Consider the following 17639-nt stretch of genomic DNA (forward strand, 5'->3'; position numbering starts at 1 on the left):
CAAACAGAGAAAAATAAAGCAAGCAAAAAGAGATAGGAAAGTGCAAGGTATGACGATTACGCAGGCTGCCCAACAGTTTGTAAATAATAAGTCTGATTGTGCGATGGAGATAACGGAAAGACAACATCGTATGGCGATAGATAGGTGTTATCCGGAGTTGCCTATTTCCCCTCCAGCGAAGAGTAGGGATCCCGAGGAAGATCCTTTGGGCCGCTTATTGAGTTTGCCTCCATCCTATGCACAAGGTGCTACTGCACCCCCGTTAGCACCTCCCGCTCAGCCAGTTGCCATTCAGTTGCCGATTGCCCAGCCACCTGCACAACCGATCATTGCTGCTTTGACTGTTCCTATTCCCCCACATTTGCCCCTCCCTGTACTTCAGCCCCCACCTCCCTCGTTGTCAACTTCTTTGCCCCTGCAATCTACTACGCATCCGCCAGTATCGCCTTCCACTTCCCTTATGTCACGTGTTCTTTTAAGTGATACCCCGACTATGCATAAGCGACTGGTAGACGCTGTATCAGGTTTCTTTTCTCCTTTACTTGGATCGTTAAATATGTCTTCGGCTCTTTCTCGACGGCAATCCGGTCGGCAAATTCCGCTTTCAGACGAGAAAACGGTGTTGGGTTCTCTCGCTCGCAGATGGATTAAGGAAGGTGCAGTATATAGTGCACGAGATATTATGAGTTCTTTCCGCCAATGGAACGAGCCTACCCAGAGATATGTTTTCGATGTTATGTGTGACACTATGGTTAAGGGATGGGAGGATATGGAGTTGGATACAGTTCCCCCAGATTTGTTGACAGTTCAGGCTGTTTTTGACAAAGGTCTTATAGTAGGACCAAATGTCGAGGAGGCTATAAATGCGCTTGTTGCTTTTAGAACGATGTTCTCTTCCTTGACTCTTCCAGAATGTGATCCTATTGTCGGTCAGGTAAAGCACTATCCGATGCGTGAAGTCCCTCCAGTATGGAGAGACGCAGTAGGTGGCGCCCATCCCGTACCAGCCCACTTTCAGCGTGTGTGGGTTCATGTCCCATGGAAAAGGTCTGAAATTTTGGCTCTTAAACAGACTCTGCCGGACCCTCGCAAAAACCCTACAGGTTACTATAAAGAATTGCCCCAGACGGTTGAGGCTTGTGTTATGAACTTAGCCGATATCGATATGTTATTTGGGAACGTAGTCCCGCAATCCTTATGGGCTCAGATTCGTAGAGAGGACCATGCAGCAGAATTAGGTGGTGATTGGGCTGCTATACGCGTCGCAGAAGCAAAGCAAGTGGGCGGGTGCGAAGCCCGATTTTCTGATTACAGAACTCCCTGGTAGAATCATTACTCTAATGAAGACAATGATGCCCGCAGTACGAGTAAATTGGGATAAGCTGGCTGCATGTAAGCAAAAGATAGATGAGAGTGTCTCCGATTTCTTTACTCGTTTCGAGGAGACATTTATTGATCACAGCGGACAGGACATGACTACTGAGGGTGGCCAACGTTTGTTTGTGGACAAGTTTGTATTTAACTTACTTCCCGAGTTATCCAACAAATTGAAAAGTTCAGAGAGTTCATGGGCTGTTTCCTCTCCTGCCCAGATATTAGCCACTGCACAATATTATGAGAATAGGGATAAGGAGGAGAAGGATAAGCAAGAGAAGAAGAATAGAGATCTGAAAACTAAGGTCCTTTTACAACAGGCTTAACCTCCACGTTTCGTTCAGCATCAGTTCCCCCAGCCTCCTCAATTTCAGAAGGTATTTCAAAAACCTGAGCTTTTTGTTCCACGACATCTGTTGGGTCCTGACCAGTGTGCTTATTGTAAAGAGGATGGCCATTTTAAGAATAGTTGCCTAGTTCTGTTACAGCGTAGTAATGGATGTCTGTTCCACGTGGTCGCTGTGGTTTTCTGTCACCATCCAGGGGTAGAGGAAGAGGTGTATTCCCTAAAGAACAGCGTTCTTACCCGTCTCAGAATGCTACGAATTATTTGGATCAACAGAAAGCTCAGTCTGCACAATACTACACTGATGATTGTTATGTGGACAATGGGAACGAAGATTTCCACACTGAATAGGACAGCCATAGACAAAGTGAGGGAGTTGTATCGATTCCAGTAGACCAGAATGGGCCTTATGTTATTGTCAATACTATGGGTGTTCTAGAACCATTTCTTTTGGACGAGAAGTTCTATCATTCCTTCTAAAGTCCCTGGGGCACCTTTGTCTGGCTCAATGAATACATCTATAGGATTTTCTGGCGCCCCTGTCTGTAATCCGGTCTCTTGCCCACTGCCTATCACAATTGGTCCTTATAACTTAAAGGCTCCACTTATTTTGATAGCTAGTTGTGGTGAGAACTTATTGGGTTTGGATTTGTTGAAAAGGTTGTATGCAACATTACATTGTTCTCCTTCTGGTGTGCATCTCACACTAGGAAGGAAATTGACTTCATCAATGTACTTGTCCCGAGACCAATTTCCACCTGAGTTGCTTTCTCTCCCTGAAAAGCTCTGGGCTACAGGCTCAAATGATGTGGGCCGTCTTGAAATTTCACCTTATGTTGTTACACTTAAGCCCAATGTCAAATTGCCACGTATTCCTCAATACAAAATATCTAGTGGTGGTGAGAGAGCGCTTTTGGCTATTATTCATGATTTGGTTCAGAAGGGTGTGGTTGAGGAAACGAGAGGAAATGTGTGCAATAGTCCTGTGTTGCGGATTCCTAAAAGAATAGATCCTTCCCAGCCCCCTGTTTATAGATTTGTGATTGATCTACGCAAAGTCAACAAAATTGTTGTCCCACAGTTTCCTGTCATCCCAGATATCACAGCCCTGCTAACGATGATACCTGCTTCGGCAGCTTGGTTCTCTGTGATTGATTTGAAGAATGCTTTCTTCAGCATTCCCATCGCTGAGGAGAGTAGGGATATTTTTGGCTTCTCTTCAGGAGGTCGAAGTTTCCGATTTAAAAGAGCACCACAAGGTTATTGTGAGAGTCCCTCCATTTATAGTCAGGCTCTTAAATCCCAGCTTGATACTTCCCTTTGCCTTCAGGTGCTACCCTTATTCAATATGTGGATGATTTGTTGGTGGCTGCTGATTCAGAGGATGCTTGTATGGACGTGACTGTTGCACTGCTGCACCATTTGTCTGATCTCAATCATAAGGTGTCACCATCCAAGTTGCAGTTTGCCCGCCAAGAGGTTACCTACTTAGGTCATCTCTTGTCGAAGGAGGGAAGGCGTTTGACCCCAGAACGTACTCAAGCTATTGGACAAGTGCCTGTGCCAACTACACAGAGAGAAGTGTGCACCTTCTTGGGCATTACCTCTTATTGCAGACAGTGGATCCCCAATTTTTCTTTATTAGTTAAACCTTTGTTAGCACTTACATTGAAGGATACCCCACATCCACTTCCTTGGACTGAGGAGTGCCAGAAGAGTTTCTCTGACTTACGTACTGCTCTGTGTTCTGCTCCTGTGTTGGGTACCCCAGATTACAGTAAGCCTTTTAGGCTCTATGTCCATGAGAGAGAGGATTGTGCATTGTCAGTCTTGACTCAACAGTTTGGAGATAAACAGAGGCCATGCGCCTATTTTTCAGCCACCTTAGACCCAGTAGCTAAAGCATTGCCTAGCTGCCTCAGAGCTACAGCAGTGGCAGCAATCTCTATTCGCCAATCTGCTGGAGTAGTATTGGATAGCACACTTACTGTTATGGTGCCACATGCAGTGGACACTTTGTTAAACAGAACTAAAACACAACACCTCACGAGTGCTTGTTTATCTGGATATGAGCTAACGCTCTTGGCAAGTCATGTACATATTAAACGATGTAACACTTTAAATCCAGCCACATTGTTACCCCTCCCAGATGAAAAACATGCTCAGGAGCAGCATGATTGTCTTCTCCGCACAGAGGAGGAAACGAAAGGCAGGATTGATCTGAAGGATACTCCACTTAAGGACCCGGATGGGATCCTATGGGTAGATGGTTCCTGTTTTAAACTCCCTAATGGTAGAAACAACTTCAGCCTATGCTGTTACTACCCTGCATACGATTGTTGAAACAGCACGGATTAGACATAATTCAGCCCATGCAGCTGAGTGAATAGCCTTGACCAGAGAGTGTGTGTTGTCAAGAGGGAAAAGAGTGAATGTCTATACAGATAGCCAATACGTGACTCATAGTTTCGGCCGCTTGTGGAGGGAGAGAGGATTTCTTAATCTCATGGAAAGAAAATACAGCATGGTCAATTGGTGACTGACCTTCTTGAGTTGCTTGCTTTGCCTACACAGATAGCAATCGTAAAGTGTAGCGCACAAAAGAAAGTCACAGATGATGTTGGTTGTGGGAATGCTTTTGCGGATGAGGTAGCAAAAACTACAGCTAGAGATGCCACAAGTCGCATGTATGTTGCGGGCCCTACAAATTGGGTCAGAGAAGCTGGAATGTGTGAGGACACAGTAGAGAGTGTGAGATCACTTCAAGGAGAGGCTACAGAGAAAGAATTGAGTAAGTGGAAAGAAGGCATGGGAATGTTAGATGCAATGGGATGTTGGACGGAGTTGTCAGAACACCAGCGTTGGCTGTTGCCAGACGCCTATGTGTTGCCTGTAGTTACTATGGCACATGGTCCAGCCCACATCAGTGCAAAGGGTATATGCAAGGTTTTGGCTCCGGTATGGCAGAATGAAGGTATTCCGAAGTGTGTGGAAAATGTGGTGAAACACTGCATTATTTGTCTAATGCATAACCCAGGAAAGGGAACCCCAACTCCAGCAGGTCATTTTGCTCCCCCGACATACCCTTTTGAAGTCTTGCAAATTGACTTTATTCACATGGATCGGTGCAACAACCTCAAGTATGTCTTGGTGGTGGTATGTGCTTTCTCCCGATGGATAGAGGCCTATCCTTTGAGGATAACACTGCTTTATGAACTGCTAAAATTTTGCTTAAAGAGTTCTTCCCTAGATTCTGCCTGCCGCAAATTGTCTGGAGTGATAATGGGAGTGAATTTGTGGGCCAAATTATACAAAAAGTGTGTGCTGGTCTTGGTATTAGACAGAAATTCCATGCGGCAAACAATCCCCAATCAGCGGGTTTGGTAGAGTGCTATGATGGCACTCTCAAGCTCAAATTAGCAAAAATTCGGGCCAGCACAGGTCTCGCCTGGCCTGACGCTTTACCTTTAGCTCTCTTGTCTACCAGGACCACTGTGCATTCTCGAGTGGGACTTAGCCCCTACAAGGTGGTTTTCGGACGCCCAGCAAATATCTGGGGAGTCCCTCGTCCAAAGAAGTATTCAGACATACCATACCCAATGTTGATTGATTACTTACATGATTTGACTACTAAATTGAGTGTTCTTCGTCAACAGGTTCAAAGTGCTTTGTCAGAAGCCTCCACAGACCCAGGTCACTCGATCAAACCTGGGGATTGGGTCTGTGTGAAGAACTTTCAGAGAACCAAAAACCTGGAGCCCCGTTGGACAGCCCCTCGCCTAGTACTCCTCGTCACACGCACAGCGGTGAAAGTCCAAGGGAAGAAAAACTGGGTTCACGGCGTGCACTGCAAAAAGGTACCCTTGCCCTTGCCCTTCGACCAGTGGGTCTGCAGGGGCATAGGTGAGTCCGAAAGAGAGAAGATTCCCCGTTTCGTACCTTTTAGTAGCGCCCGGTTGGATGGAACTCAGTCCGAGAAAGAAGATGATGATATTCTTCAAGGAGCTATACCACCACATCTTCGAATAGACACCACAAATCCAGAAACACTGTTTTAAGACCAGACTATATCGAATAAGAGACGCTACAACATCAGGCCTAGGACTACAAAAGACATTTGAACTTTTTTTTATTCCTTTTTGTTGCAATTTTTTACGAGGTTATTGATATGCCATCTGTCCCCGTTGCAGGGTCACGGTAGGAGTCTTGGACTGTACCCTGTTTTGGTGGCTAGGACCCGCAGGATTTGCAGTGTCATAAAAGCAAATAAATACAGTCAAGTGATTGAGGAAGATTGCTGTGAGCAACAACCTTTTTTTTAGAAAGGATGGATGGTACATCAAGTAGGGAAAATAGGAAGACAAAGATGAAGCAGAAATACTGTAAATTATTGCGTAGTCGATTTGGCGTTACTTTGTGTATTTCGGTGTTTTTATGCATTTTATTAGCATTTGCGGGTTGGATTGTTCATCTTCTACAGCCAAAACCCCTTTCTTATTCTACTTCTTTGCCTTCTCGCCTCTTTGTTTCTCAACATCAGACACATGCCCTTCCCCCGCATGAGCAGATGAGAAGGATTGAATACCTGAATAACTCGTTCATTCAACTATTACACCAACACCAATTAGCTGTCAATATAACAGATTGTTGGGTATGTGGACTCATGCTTCATAGCACGCACAAAGGCATGCCCTACCAAATCCTTCCCTTCTCCTATGAAGGATCGGCCTGGGCATACTTGGCTATGTTTTCGGCCGCATACCATTATCGACTAAGATACCCCATTGGTTCGTTCGGGAGCAGAATAGATTTTGGCCATAGTAGTTTGATAAAGGGAATAGTATCAATGGCTAAGATTGTAGATAAGAAAACGATACCCATCGATGAGAAACGAGCATTTGAAGGTTGGAATGTGACTCACTATATCACTAGCCTTAGAGATAAAACAAAGCAGGGAAAGTCTCCCCCAGTATGGACAGTACCCCATCAAGGTAATTTTTGCCTTCAGATTAACAGCCAGAAGACTGATATACAGCAGGATTGTTCCCATACATATGTTTTCACATCCCAGAATTCCCCTCCATTGATTCCATCTCAGGGTACATACTTCGTCTGTGAAGACAGAGCCTATACATGGCTCCCGTCTGACTTCTCAGGAACATGCTATATAGCCTTCTTGCTTCCCCCTACATACACTACCCCTTCAGGTCATCACAGAAACAGATATGGTAGAGGGATAATTGACGCCAAAGATACAGCGGGACAAGAAGGAGGTGATTTCCTTAAAGGATTTCTCCCTTTCTGGGGTCCAATGGTCCACAGTAGGCATATCAGGCAGCTGACCCGTGTGGTCGAGACCACCATTGATGTTACTATAGGTGCTTTAAGTAACATTACAGCAGAACTTCAGGCTGATCGTCTCATGACATTGCAGAACAGGATTGCACTAGATGTTATCCTAGCAGACCGAGGAGGGGTCTGTAGATTGATTGGATCTAGCTGCTGCATTTACGTTCCTGATGACTCTCCAACAATATACCAGGCCATCTCCAAACTGCATACCATCTCCGAGTCGATTCATCAGGATGAAGGAGACTGGTCTTTGGTAGGATGGTTCTGGGGATTATTGTCTGGGGATGAAAGATACTAATTTTCCTTGGAACGATATTAGCCATCATATTCTCTTGTTGCCTGTGTATACAGTGCGGGCCCGCCATTTGTGGTCTACTTGCCACAATGTGTGTCCCAACACCTATGTCCAAGAAGACAGAGAACATTAGGATGTTGGTACAGCAACAGTTTGATGACCTTATGGCCATTGAGGTCGACTCCGACCCAGACTAACATGAGTTTGGTGCTTTTGCCTGAGTAATGGCAAAAGGAGGGCCTGAAGTTCTGTATTTCACGACTTTGTTCGTGTTCATCTGCCATTTTGCGACTTGCCTCCATTTTGTGTTGCCCTCACTCAGGCAGCACAGCCAGCCAGGTATTTCTTTGTCATTTCCCTGCATTCACATAGTAAGTAACCTTTTCGCCTCTATTTACAGGTCTAGTGTCAGGGTCTGAACGAGCACAACAATCCATGTCTCATTAACTAATCCCCGTCCAGACTATCTGTAGGTTCGCACCATTCTTTCCTGAAGCTATCTTATCTGCTGTCCTTCGCCATTTCCTTTATGGACTCTCTGATTCCACAACTGTCCTTCTTAAACATACAAATGTGTTTCTTCACCTGCAAGTTGGATTGTGTGGGTTCATTTGCGAATAGCTTAAAGGGGTTGGGTAACAAATACAGCCGACAACCAAGTTTGTTTGAAGTTACGTAATACTTTGCTTTCCGAACCCGTCGCATTTGTCTGATTTGTATGTCTTGGGATTGTTCATTGTGTATCTCAAATGTATGAGTGTCACGGAGTTCGAGAGCAGTCTCCTTTGAACATACTTTCTGTACTTCAGGGACAACTGTGCTGGCTGCAGCTAAAAAAATACGATCTTCTACGCCAACGGAGTGTCCGGTGTCTCTGTTCGACCAGGCAAGAGAGCTCGAAGATTTAGGCGTACCCTGCGCAGCCGAGCCCTTAAGGCTCCGGTTCTTCAGGCCCAGTCGGTAGTAAAATAAGCAGACACCTAAAACTGTATTTTAAGCACTTATCTGTACATACTTCGAACAACAAATATGAATGGAAAGCACTTTTAATTGTGTTCTAGGGCTGCCTCAATGATCCCTGACTGACAAAGAGAAAAACGACAGAAAAGTCACATAACTAATGCATAGATACTTTTGTATTCAAAAGTCTATTTAGTGTCAAGAGGAGATCTTTGCAGGCTCTTTAAACAAAACAGGCAAGCATTTTTCTTTTGGCAAACCCTACTTTATATTCCTTTTCTTTAAATACATTTTCACACTACAGCGGTAATTGTAAAATACAAATGTAAGGAACAGGCACAGTGGGGGCCCAGGGGGTACTGAAACCAGGAAAAAAACTAAGCCTCTATAATCAGTTTACAAACGCATGTAAATATGCAAATGGTCTTTAAAGACCTGTGAAAAACTCGGGCATTGGAGATGACTCCAGACACTGCCCAGCCCAGCCCACAGCTCGAGTTACACTGAAGCAGCAGCCAGGCTGAGAGACACGACGAGGGAGGAGGGGGGTCGAAGCCCTTGGGACTGGGAAGAAGAAGGACTGTGAAGGCGCGACCCCCTTTGCATCGCTCCACGGCCCCCCTGGGGATCGCGCCCCACAGTTTGAAGACCCCTGACCTAGGAGGTCATTTTGGCGAGGAGAAAACCGAAAAAACAATTTTGGATAAATTCTTCTGGCCTGGTGTCTACCAGCAAGTCCGAAGGTATTGTAAGGAATGCCCAATTTGCCAGAAAAACAGCAGGCATGTGTCCCCTAGAGTACCCCTACGGCCTTTACCCATAATTAGCAAACCCTTCTCTCGTGTGGGTATGGATATCATAGGACCCCTCCTTCCCTCCAAAAGCGGTTGTAGATATGTATTGGTACTGGTAGATTATGCCACATGTTTTCCCGAGGCAGTCGCTCTACGCCATCCCAATACCGTACACATCGCCAAAGCTATGGTCAACATCTTCTCCAGAGTAGGCTTTCCAAAAGAAATTATAACAGACCAGGGAACCCCTTTTACTTCCAACTTAAGGAAACAGGTCTGTAAGCATCTAAAAATTAAGCAGATGCGCACAGCTGCCTATCACCCCCAAACAGACGGTTTGATAGAGAGGTATAATGCCACCCTCAAAACAACACAAAAGAAACTATTGGAATTGGAGACCCGAAGGTTGGAAGAGATGTTACCCCTGGCCCTCTTTGCAATCAGGTGCAAGCCACAGAAAAGTACGGGATACTCCCCGTTTGAGTTGTTTTATGGCCGTCCTTCCCATATCTTATTAGACATGGCCCGAGAAGAATGGGAAGAAATCCCAGAGGGGACTAAACCCCATCATGAATATATACTAAACCTAAAAACCCGCTTATAGGAAGACCTTTCCATATGTAAAATCCATATGGAACAAGCCCAAGAAACCCAGAAACATCACTATGACAAGAATACCAGAGAAAGATCCTTGAAGGTTGGTGAATATGCCTTACTTATGATGCCATCTTCAGATCAAACTCTTAGGGCAGTGGCAAGGACCGTATCGAGTGGTGGAGGTGGTTACCCCTGTGACCTATCATCTTGAAATGGACCCCAACCAAAATACCAATACTCAGGTCTTCCACATGAATTTATTCAAGAAATGGGAGGGAGACATACCTCACACAGTAAGCCTAGTTAGGAACACTCCCCCTTTCTATTCTGAAAGTTTGGATCCCGAACTCACTGAAACCCAGACAAATGACCTCCAAGCGAAGTTAGAGTCATTACAGGGGGTGTTCACTACAGTTCCAGGACACACCACCTTAATTGAACACTCCATTAACACCATACCCGGGAAGAAGGCAAAACTACGCCCCTATCGGTTACCTGAATCCCGCAGACAGGCAGTATAAAAGGAAGTACAGCAGATGCTCCAGATGGGAGTAATTGAGCCATCAAGCAGCGAGTGGTACTCACCCATCGTGCTAGTGCCAAAGCTGGATGGATCCATCCACTTTTGCATTGATTTCAGGGAGGTTAACAAGATGCACAAGTTACTACTTGTGTAACGATATATCTGTAAGAGACATTAGTTAGTGATAGATTCCTTACCTTAGAATATCCCCAGGCGTCAGACTGGATCCGGAAACTTTTGCGTAGCAGTACCCTTGCGCGTCGATAGGCGTCGTCTGCGGCTCCGCGTCCGTCGTCGGCGTCGTGGGCGCCGTGATGATGTCGTCGGAGTACTTAGACGCCGCCTCCGCGTGCTGACGTCAGTTCTTAGACACAGCTTTTCCGCGCCAGAAGCGCAGAGCCATGCCAAAAACCAACACTGGTGCCATGAAACTAGGGCCCTGAAAGGGGATGACCTTAACCCTAGATATCGGTTCGCAGAACGGGGAGGATGGGTGGGTCGGTAAGGAATCTATCACTAACTAATGTCTTACAGATATATCGTTACACAAGTAGTAACTTGTGCATCTGAAAGAGACGCGTTAGTGATAGATTCCTTACCTTAGAATAGATACCCCAGCAATACCAACCCCGTGGTGGTGGGTCTGCGAACCAATAATCACACCAGAAAGTCCTGGAGGACGGAACGGCCAAAGTAGCCATCCCTCCGGACTTGACTGTCCAGGCAATAATGTCGTGCAAACGTGTGCAGCGAGGCTCACGTAGCTGCCTGGCAAATGTCCAGCAAGGGCACACCGCGGCCCAAGGCAGTTGTAGTGACTGTGGCTCTAGTGGAACGAGCCCGCAGCCCAACAGTTTCCTTCTTAGCCAAGGAGTAACACGCCTGGATGCGCAAGATAATCCACCAGGAGATGGTCCTCTTGTGCACCACTTTCCCTTTCTTAGCGCCTGCGTATCCAACGAAGAGTTGATCATCCACCCGGAACTGTTATGTGCGATTCAGATAAAATGAGAGCGCACGTTTTGGGTCCAGGCGGTGGAGCCTCTCCTCCTCTCTCGAGGGGTGCGGAGGCGGAAAGAAGGTGGGCAAGGTGATAGATTGCCCAATGTGGAAGGCCGTGACTACCTTGGGTAGGAAGGAGGGCCTTGTCCGTAACACAACCTTGTCCGGATGGACTGAAAGCAAAGGAGGCTTACAAGATAGAGCCTGGAGCTCACTCACTCTCCTGGCAGAGGTGATGGCTACCAGGAAGGCAGTCTTCAAAGAAAGAAGGCGAAGAGGACAGTTGTGAAGTGGCTCAAAGGGAACGCACATCAGAAACGTAAGAACCAGGTTCAAGTCCCACTGAGGCATCACGAAGGGAACAGGAGGGAACGTATGAGTGATGCCCTTCAGGAATCGATTAACGATAGGGGACTTGAACAAAGAAGGTTAGTCAGGCAGCCTCAGAAAGGCTGAAAGAGCTGAAAGATAGCCCTTGACAGTGCCCAGAGCAGAGCCCTGATGGGCAAGAGAGAGAAGAAAGAGGAGAACCTCAGAAAGAGGGGCATTAAGGGGATCCACAGCCTTTGCTGTGCACCGTGCTACAAATCTGTTCCACCTGCAGGCGTATACCGACTTTGTGGAGGGATGCCTGGCTGCCAGAATGATGTTGCAAACTTCAGGAGGCAAGTCAAATGGCCTCAACTGTCGCCGCTCAATCTCCAAGCATGGAGGTGGAGACTGGACAGGTTCGAGTGGAGGACCGTCCCCTGCTGCTGCGACAGAAGGTCCTCCTGAAGAGGCAGACGAACCGGGGGATCGACTGACATACTGAGTAGCTCGGGATACCAGTATCTTCGTGCCCAGTCCGGAGCCATAAGGATGACTTGTGCCCGGTCGCGCTTGATCTTCTTCAGCACTCTGGGCAGAAGTGGAATAGGCGGAAAGGCGTACAACAGACCGCAGCTCCACTCGCGACGAAAAGCGTCTCCGAGCGAGTGCCGCCTTGGAAATTCCAACGCGCAGAACTGATGACATTGCGCGTTCTCTTTGGTGGCGAATAGATCTAACCAAGGCTCTCCCCACTGCTGAAAGAGGCCTTGCGCCACGTCCGAGTTCAGACGCCATTCGTGATCCATCGAGCACCGTCGGCTGAGTTCGTCCGCCCTGGCGTTCAGAGAACCTGCCAGGTGTTGAACCACCAGAGTCACGCCCTGATGTTCCAGCCATTGCCAGAGGCGCAGAGCCTCCTGGCAGAGGGTCCACGTCCCCACCCCGCCCTGTTTGTTGCAGTACCACATGGCGGTGGTGTTGTCCGTGAACACCTGCACTTCACTCCCTCGGACAGACGGGAGGAATGCCTTCAGTGCTAGACAAATCGCCCGCAGCTCCAACCGGTTGATATGGAGCCGGGACTCCGCCGGAGACCAGAGGCCTCTGATCTCCGCCTCTCCCATGTGACCTCCCCAGCCCTGGAGGGACGCGTCCATCACAACTACGTGCTCCAGTTGGAGAAGGGAGAGGGATCTGCCGTTGACCCAATCGCGGTCCGTGAGCCACCACTGCAGCTGTCTCGCAGTGCCCTTCAAGATAAGGACATGGTCGGACAGGTTGCCCTGATGCTGGGCCCACTGAAACGTTCTCTTGAGGTGGCTGACGACTGTCTGGGGCGAGCCCGCCTTCAACAACCAGTCGTCTAGGTAGGGGAAGACTGACACCCCTAACCTGCGCAGATGAGCTGCGACCACCGCCATCACCTTCGTGAACACCCGTGGGGCGCTGGTAAGGCCGAAGGGGAGCACGGTAAACTGAAAGTGCTCTTGGCCTACCGTGAACCGCAGGTAACGCCGGTGGGCCGGCAGGACAGGGATGTGGAAATATGCGTCCTGCAAGTCCAACGCTACCATCCAGTCTCCTGGGTCTAGGGCAGCTAAGACCTGAGCCAGAGTCAGCATTTTGAACTTCTCCTTCCGGAGGAAGCCGTTGACGTTCCTCAGGTCCAAGATAGGGCGTAGGCCCCCTTTGCCCTTCTTGGGTACCAGAAAGTATTGGGAGTAGCAACCACGTCCTACTTCTGTCCCAGGAACACGCTTGATGGCCCCCTTGGCCAAGAGGGCCGAAACTTCCTCCTGCAGGAGCCGCAAGTGATCCCCCGATACGCGGTGGTGTTGCGGTGGCATGGCTTGAGGAGTCGTCTCGAAGGGGAGGGAGTAGCTCCTCCGGACGATCTGCAGCACCCACCTGTCCGAAGTGACAGTGCGCCAGTGAGAGTGGTGATGGCGAACCCTGCCTCCCACTGGCGTCACATGGGCCGAAAAGCACGGACTAGGAGGGTTTAGAGGTGGATGCCGCGGGGGCAGGTGTGGACTGACTTCGCCTGTTTCCCCGACCGCCTCCGCTGCGGTTTCCACGGCCGCCGCCGCGCTGGACGATAGTCTGCGGCGAGTGGCTGGCGGCACGTGTGGGGACGCCCCTTCCTTGGCCACGAAAGGAGCGAAAGGCACCCGTTTGCTGGCGCGGGGCCGAGAGGCCCAAGGACTTGGCTGTAGCCCTGGAGTCCTTAAAGCGCTCAAGCGCGTGGTCTGCCTTGTCGCCAAAGAGACGACGGCCATCGAACGGCATGTCCATCAGAGTGTTCTGGACATCAGCCGAAAAATTGGCGGATCTCAGCCAGGCGTGGCGTCTCACCGCCACCGTCGTAGCCATCGCTCTGCCTAGCGAGTCGGTAGTATCCAGCCCACACCTGATTGAATATTTGGCTGCATCTCTGCCTTCCACCAGGGCTTGGCCGAGTTTGGCCCGTACCTCCAACGGGCACTCTGGCAGCACTTCCGCTACTGTCTCCCACAGAGAGTGGGTGTAGCGGCCCAAGAGGCATGCGGTGTTGAAAGACCGCAGTCCCAAACTAAGGGAGGAGAATATCTTCTTACCATAATTCTCATACCTCTTGGATTCCCTGTCCGGCGGGGCCGTCGGGAATGCGGTCTGGGAATTGGGGGTGGGGTGGGAGGACAGGAAACATGGGTCGCCCGGAGCCGGGCGGTGGCGTCTGGCCACGTTCCTATCCACGGGCGAACCCGTAGCGGGCCTGGACCAAGTGCCCAAAAGAACGTCGGACAAGGACTCATTAAAAGGCAGTAGAGGCTCAGCCGAGCATGACTGCGGTTTAAGGACCTCTGTGAGGAGGTTAGTCCTCACGGCCACGACGGGGAGCTCAAGGCTCAAAGCCTTGGCCGCCCTCGTCAACACCACACCATAGGTAGCTCCCTCCTCCGAAGCCACGGTAGGAGGAGAGCCAAATCCAGGGTCTGGAGAGGTGTCCAGGCCACTGGCCTCCCCAAGGTCTCCTGCCCAGTCCATACTAGACTGACACTCCTTGGTCAGAGGGTCCTCAGACCCCTCCCAATCCTCCTCATCACCCATCTCCTGAGATCCAGGGTCGTAATTCAATGAGGTCGGTTCGTAGAAGTAAAAATCTCCAAACGGCGTTGGGTGCGGCGCCGATAGGCGCCGTCCCGACGTCGGAACCGAAGCAAAGGAGGTATCGGGGACGGCGCCGCCCGAGGACGGCGCCGGAGGTGACACCACACGGACCGACGCCGGGGGGGGTCGTAAGGTCCACCGGTGACGATCCAGAGCCCGATGAAGGTCCAGCGGCGCCCTGCGGCGCCGGGCCCGAATGCGCCGGCGACGTCGGGGCCGAAGCATCCAACGGCGTCGGGGTCGAAGCCCCCGACCCACTAGGGCCCCCAGGCCGGTTCGCTGGGCCCGGAGGCGCCGCGGAACCCGTCGGAGGAGAAAGGGACCTCATGTCCATGAGGAAACGCTCAATCTCCTCCGGCGTCGCGTTCAGCCCAGGGACCGGAGGGTATGGGGCTGGACGCGACGTCCGCGACTCCCGAGGAGCTGCGTGGGCGGTGTCACCCGAACCCCCGGCCGCATCGCGCGAGCGTCGGGGGAGTCAGAAGAGCGATGATGCCTCTTCGACTTCTTGTGTTTCTTACCTGACGACTTGGACCCGGAGGAGTGGCGCTGACTCCCGGAGCTGTGACAGCTCCGTCCCCGCGACCTGTCCCTCGACCTCCCGTGGGACCGGGACCGGGACCTCACGCGGCGCGGGGCCGACTGCTGGAGTTCGAGCCGCCTGCGGGACAGCTCCCGCCTGGACTTCCTCGAAAGGGCCCGACAGTCGTGGTCATGGTCGACGGCCAAACACGTCAGGCACTGGCGGTGAGCATCCGTGACCGACATGGTACGGTCGCAATCCTCACAATGCTTGAAGCCGGGCATCCCTACGGCACCGTCGAGTCGTAAGACTTCGAGAAGGATCAAAACGATCACCAAAAAGTTAGTCAAAAATTGACTGGGTTACTGCTTTTTCCAGATCTGCGCTGGCTGGCGCGGAAAAAAGAAGAACTGACGTCAGCACGCGGAGGCGGCGTCTAAGTACTCCGACGACGTCATCACGGCGCCCACGACGCCGACGACGGACGCGGAGGCGCAGACGACGCCTACCGACGCGCAAGGGTACTGCTACGCAAAAGTTTCCGGATCCAGTCTGACGCCTGGGGATATTCTAAGGTAAGGAATCTATCACTAACGTGTCTCTTTCAGATATCGCAGTTTGACTCCTACCCATTACCACGGGTGGACGAAATAATAGAGAGGTTGGGCCAAGCATGCTACATCAGTACGCTAGACCTTAGTAGAGGGTATTGGCAGGTGCCTCTAAGAAAACAAGATAGAGAGAAAACAGCCTTCTCCAAGCCCAGTGGTTTGTATCACTTTACTGTCCTACCCTTCGGGCTGCACGGGGCCCCAGCTACTTTTCAACGTTTAATGAACTTGGTGTTAAGGTCCTGTGCTGACTACGCTGCAGCTTACATTGACGATATCGTCATACACAGTACAACCTGGGAACAACATTTACACCATCTAGCCACTGTCATTCAAACCCTGAAGGACAGCGGTCTAACTATCAATCCTGCCAAAAGCAAACTAGCGGCCCGGTCAGTGAAGTACTTAGGATATCTCCTCGGGGAAGGCCTCATAAAACCCCAAACCGAGAAGGTAAACGCCATTGCCAATATCCCATTTCCCAAAATAAAGAAAGATCTCAGAGCGTTCCTAGGTATATTGGGTTATTATAGACGGTTTATCCCTGATTTCTCCCAAAAACCAGCCCCCTTGACAGACCTCTTACAGAAGAACATAAACACTGAAATGGTGTTACGTCAACCTCTAAGCTGTCATTTGTTAGCTTTTCATTCTTTGAAAACAGCTATTACTTCTAAACCAGTTTTGCTGAGTCCAGACTATAACAAACCCTTTATTTTACAAACCGATGCATAGGATCACGGATTAGGAGCTGTATTATCCCAGACCGACGACCTGGGCCAGGAAAAGCCTATACTCTATAGTAGTAGAAAACTGTTTCCCAGGGAAACTAGGTATGCAGTAATAGAGAAAGAAGCCCTAGCCATAAAGTGGGCCATTGATACCCTTTGTTACTATCTAGAAGGTAGGGAGTTCACACTCTATACAGACCACGCTCCCCTAGAATGGTTGTCCCGCAACAAAGGCCATTACGACAGGATTATTAACTCTTTCTCCCCCGGCTTCCGAGAAACGAGACTGCTCAGGTTCAGGTATGACGGGAGGAGGGGCAAGGAGTCTACCGACGCCGCCTCCTCACATTCCCCTTCCCTAACTTTCTTGCTAGCAAGAAAATACTCAAGGGGGTAACGGGATCGAAAGTCCGCTTTTGATTGTTACTTCCCTTTTCAATGTAGAGTTGTAAACTGGAAAGGCTGTAAAGCTAAGAACCATCTCATCTCTTCCCCTGCCTCTTACACACAGGGAGGAGTCCCGTCTGAGGAAGGCGGGAGCAAATGGGCGAACAAAGAGGCGGGACCCGCGGAGTACGAAAGGATCTCGGGAGAACTTCTCGGCGTTCTCGGATCAGAAGGAGATGTACGGAGCAGCGTGGAGAAGGACCTGACAGAAGGCGAGAGCAACCAGGAAAGCAGTGAGACGGAAGACACGAGGATCAGCCCCAACGCCTTACACGAACCGGAGGAGGAAGCAGAGGTCTGGACCGAGGAGTGGTGGACGCACCCAGTAGACGCTGACAAGCTTGCGGCTGACGCGGTACGTGACTGGGAGGGAGGGATGAGTAAGGGTGGGGGTTGAGGGTGGTTAGAAAACGGGGCACTGTACATATTGCCAACACAACCGTTTTTCACATGCACTGTACATAGTGCCAGTACAACCGTTTTTCTCACGTGTCACTCCTTTTCTGTGAACCTCCCCACTCGTGAGCACTTGTGTCCCGCATAATAATCCCTCGCAGATTCCGTATTCCTCCATTATCTGGAATCTCCTCCCTTTGAATCTCTATTAGTTTAACCTTTCCCC

At 49.8% G+C, this 17639-nt stretch overlaps 1 pseudogene; it reads left to right on the forward strand.

The window, feature by feature from the left end:
* Positions 1-748: 748 nt before the first annotated feature.
* Positions 749-5841, forward strand: LOC147673103 (uncharacterized; annotated as a pseudogene).
* The last annotated feature ends 11798 nt before the right edge of the window (positions 5842-17639 follow it).

This window comes from Lissotriton vulgaris, chromosome 12 (genome assembly GCF_964263255.1).
Source record: "Lissotriton vulgaris chromosome 12, aLisVul1.2, whole genome shotgun sequence".
Lineage (NCBI taxonomy): Eukaryota > Metazoa > Chordata > Amphibia > Caudata > Salamandridae > Lissotriton > Lissotriton vulgaris.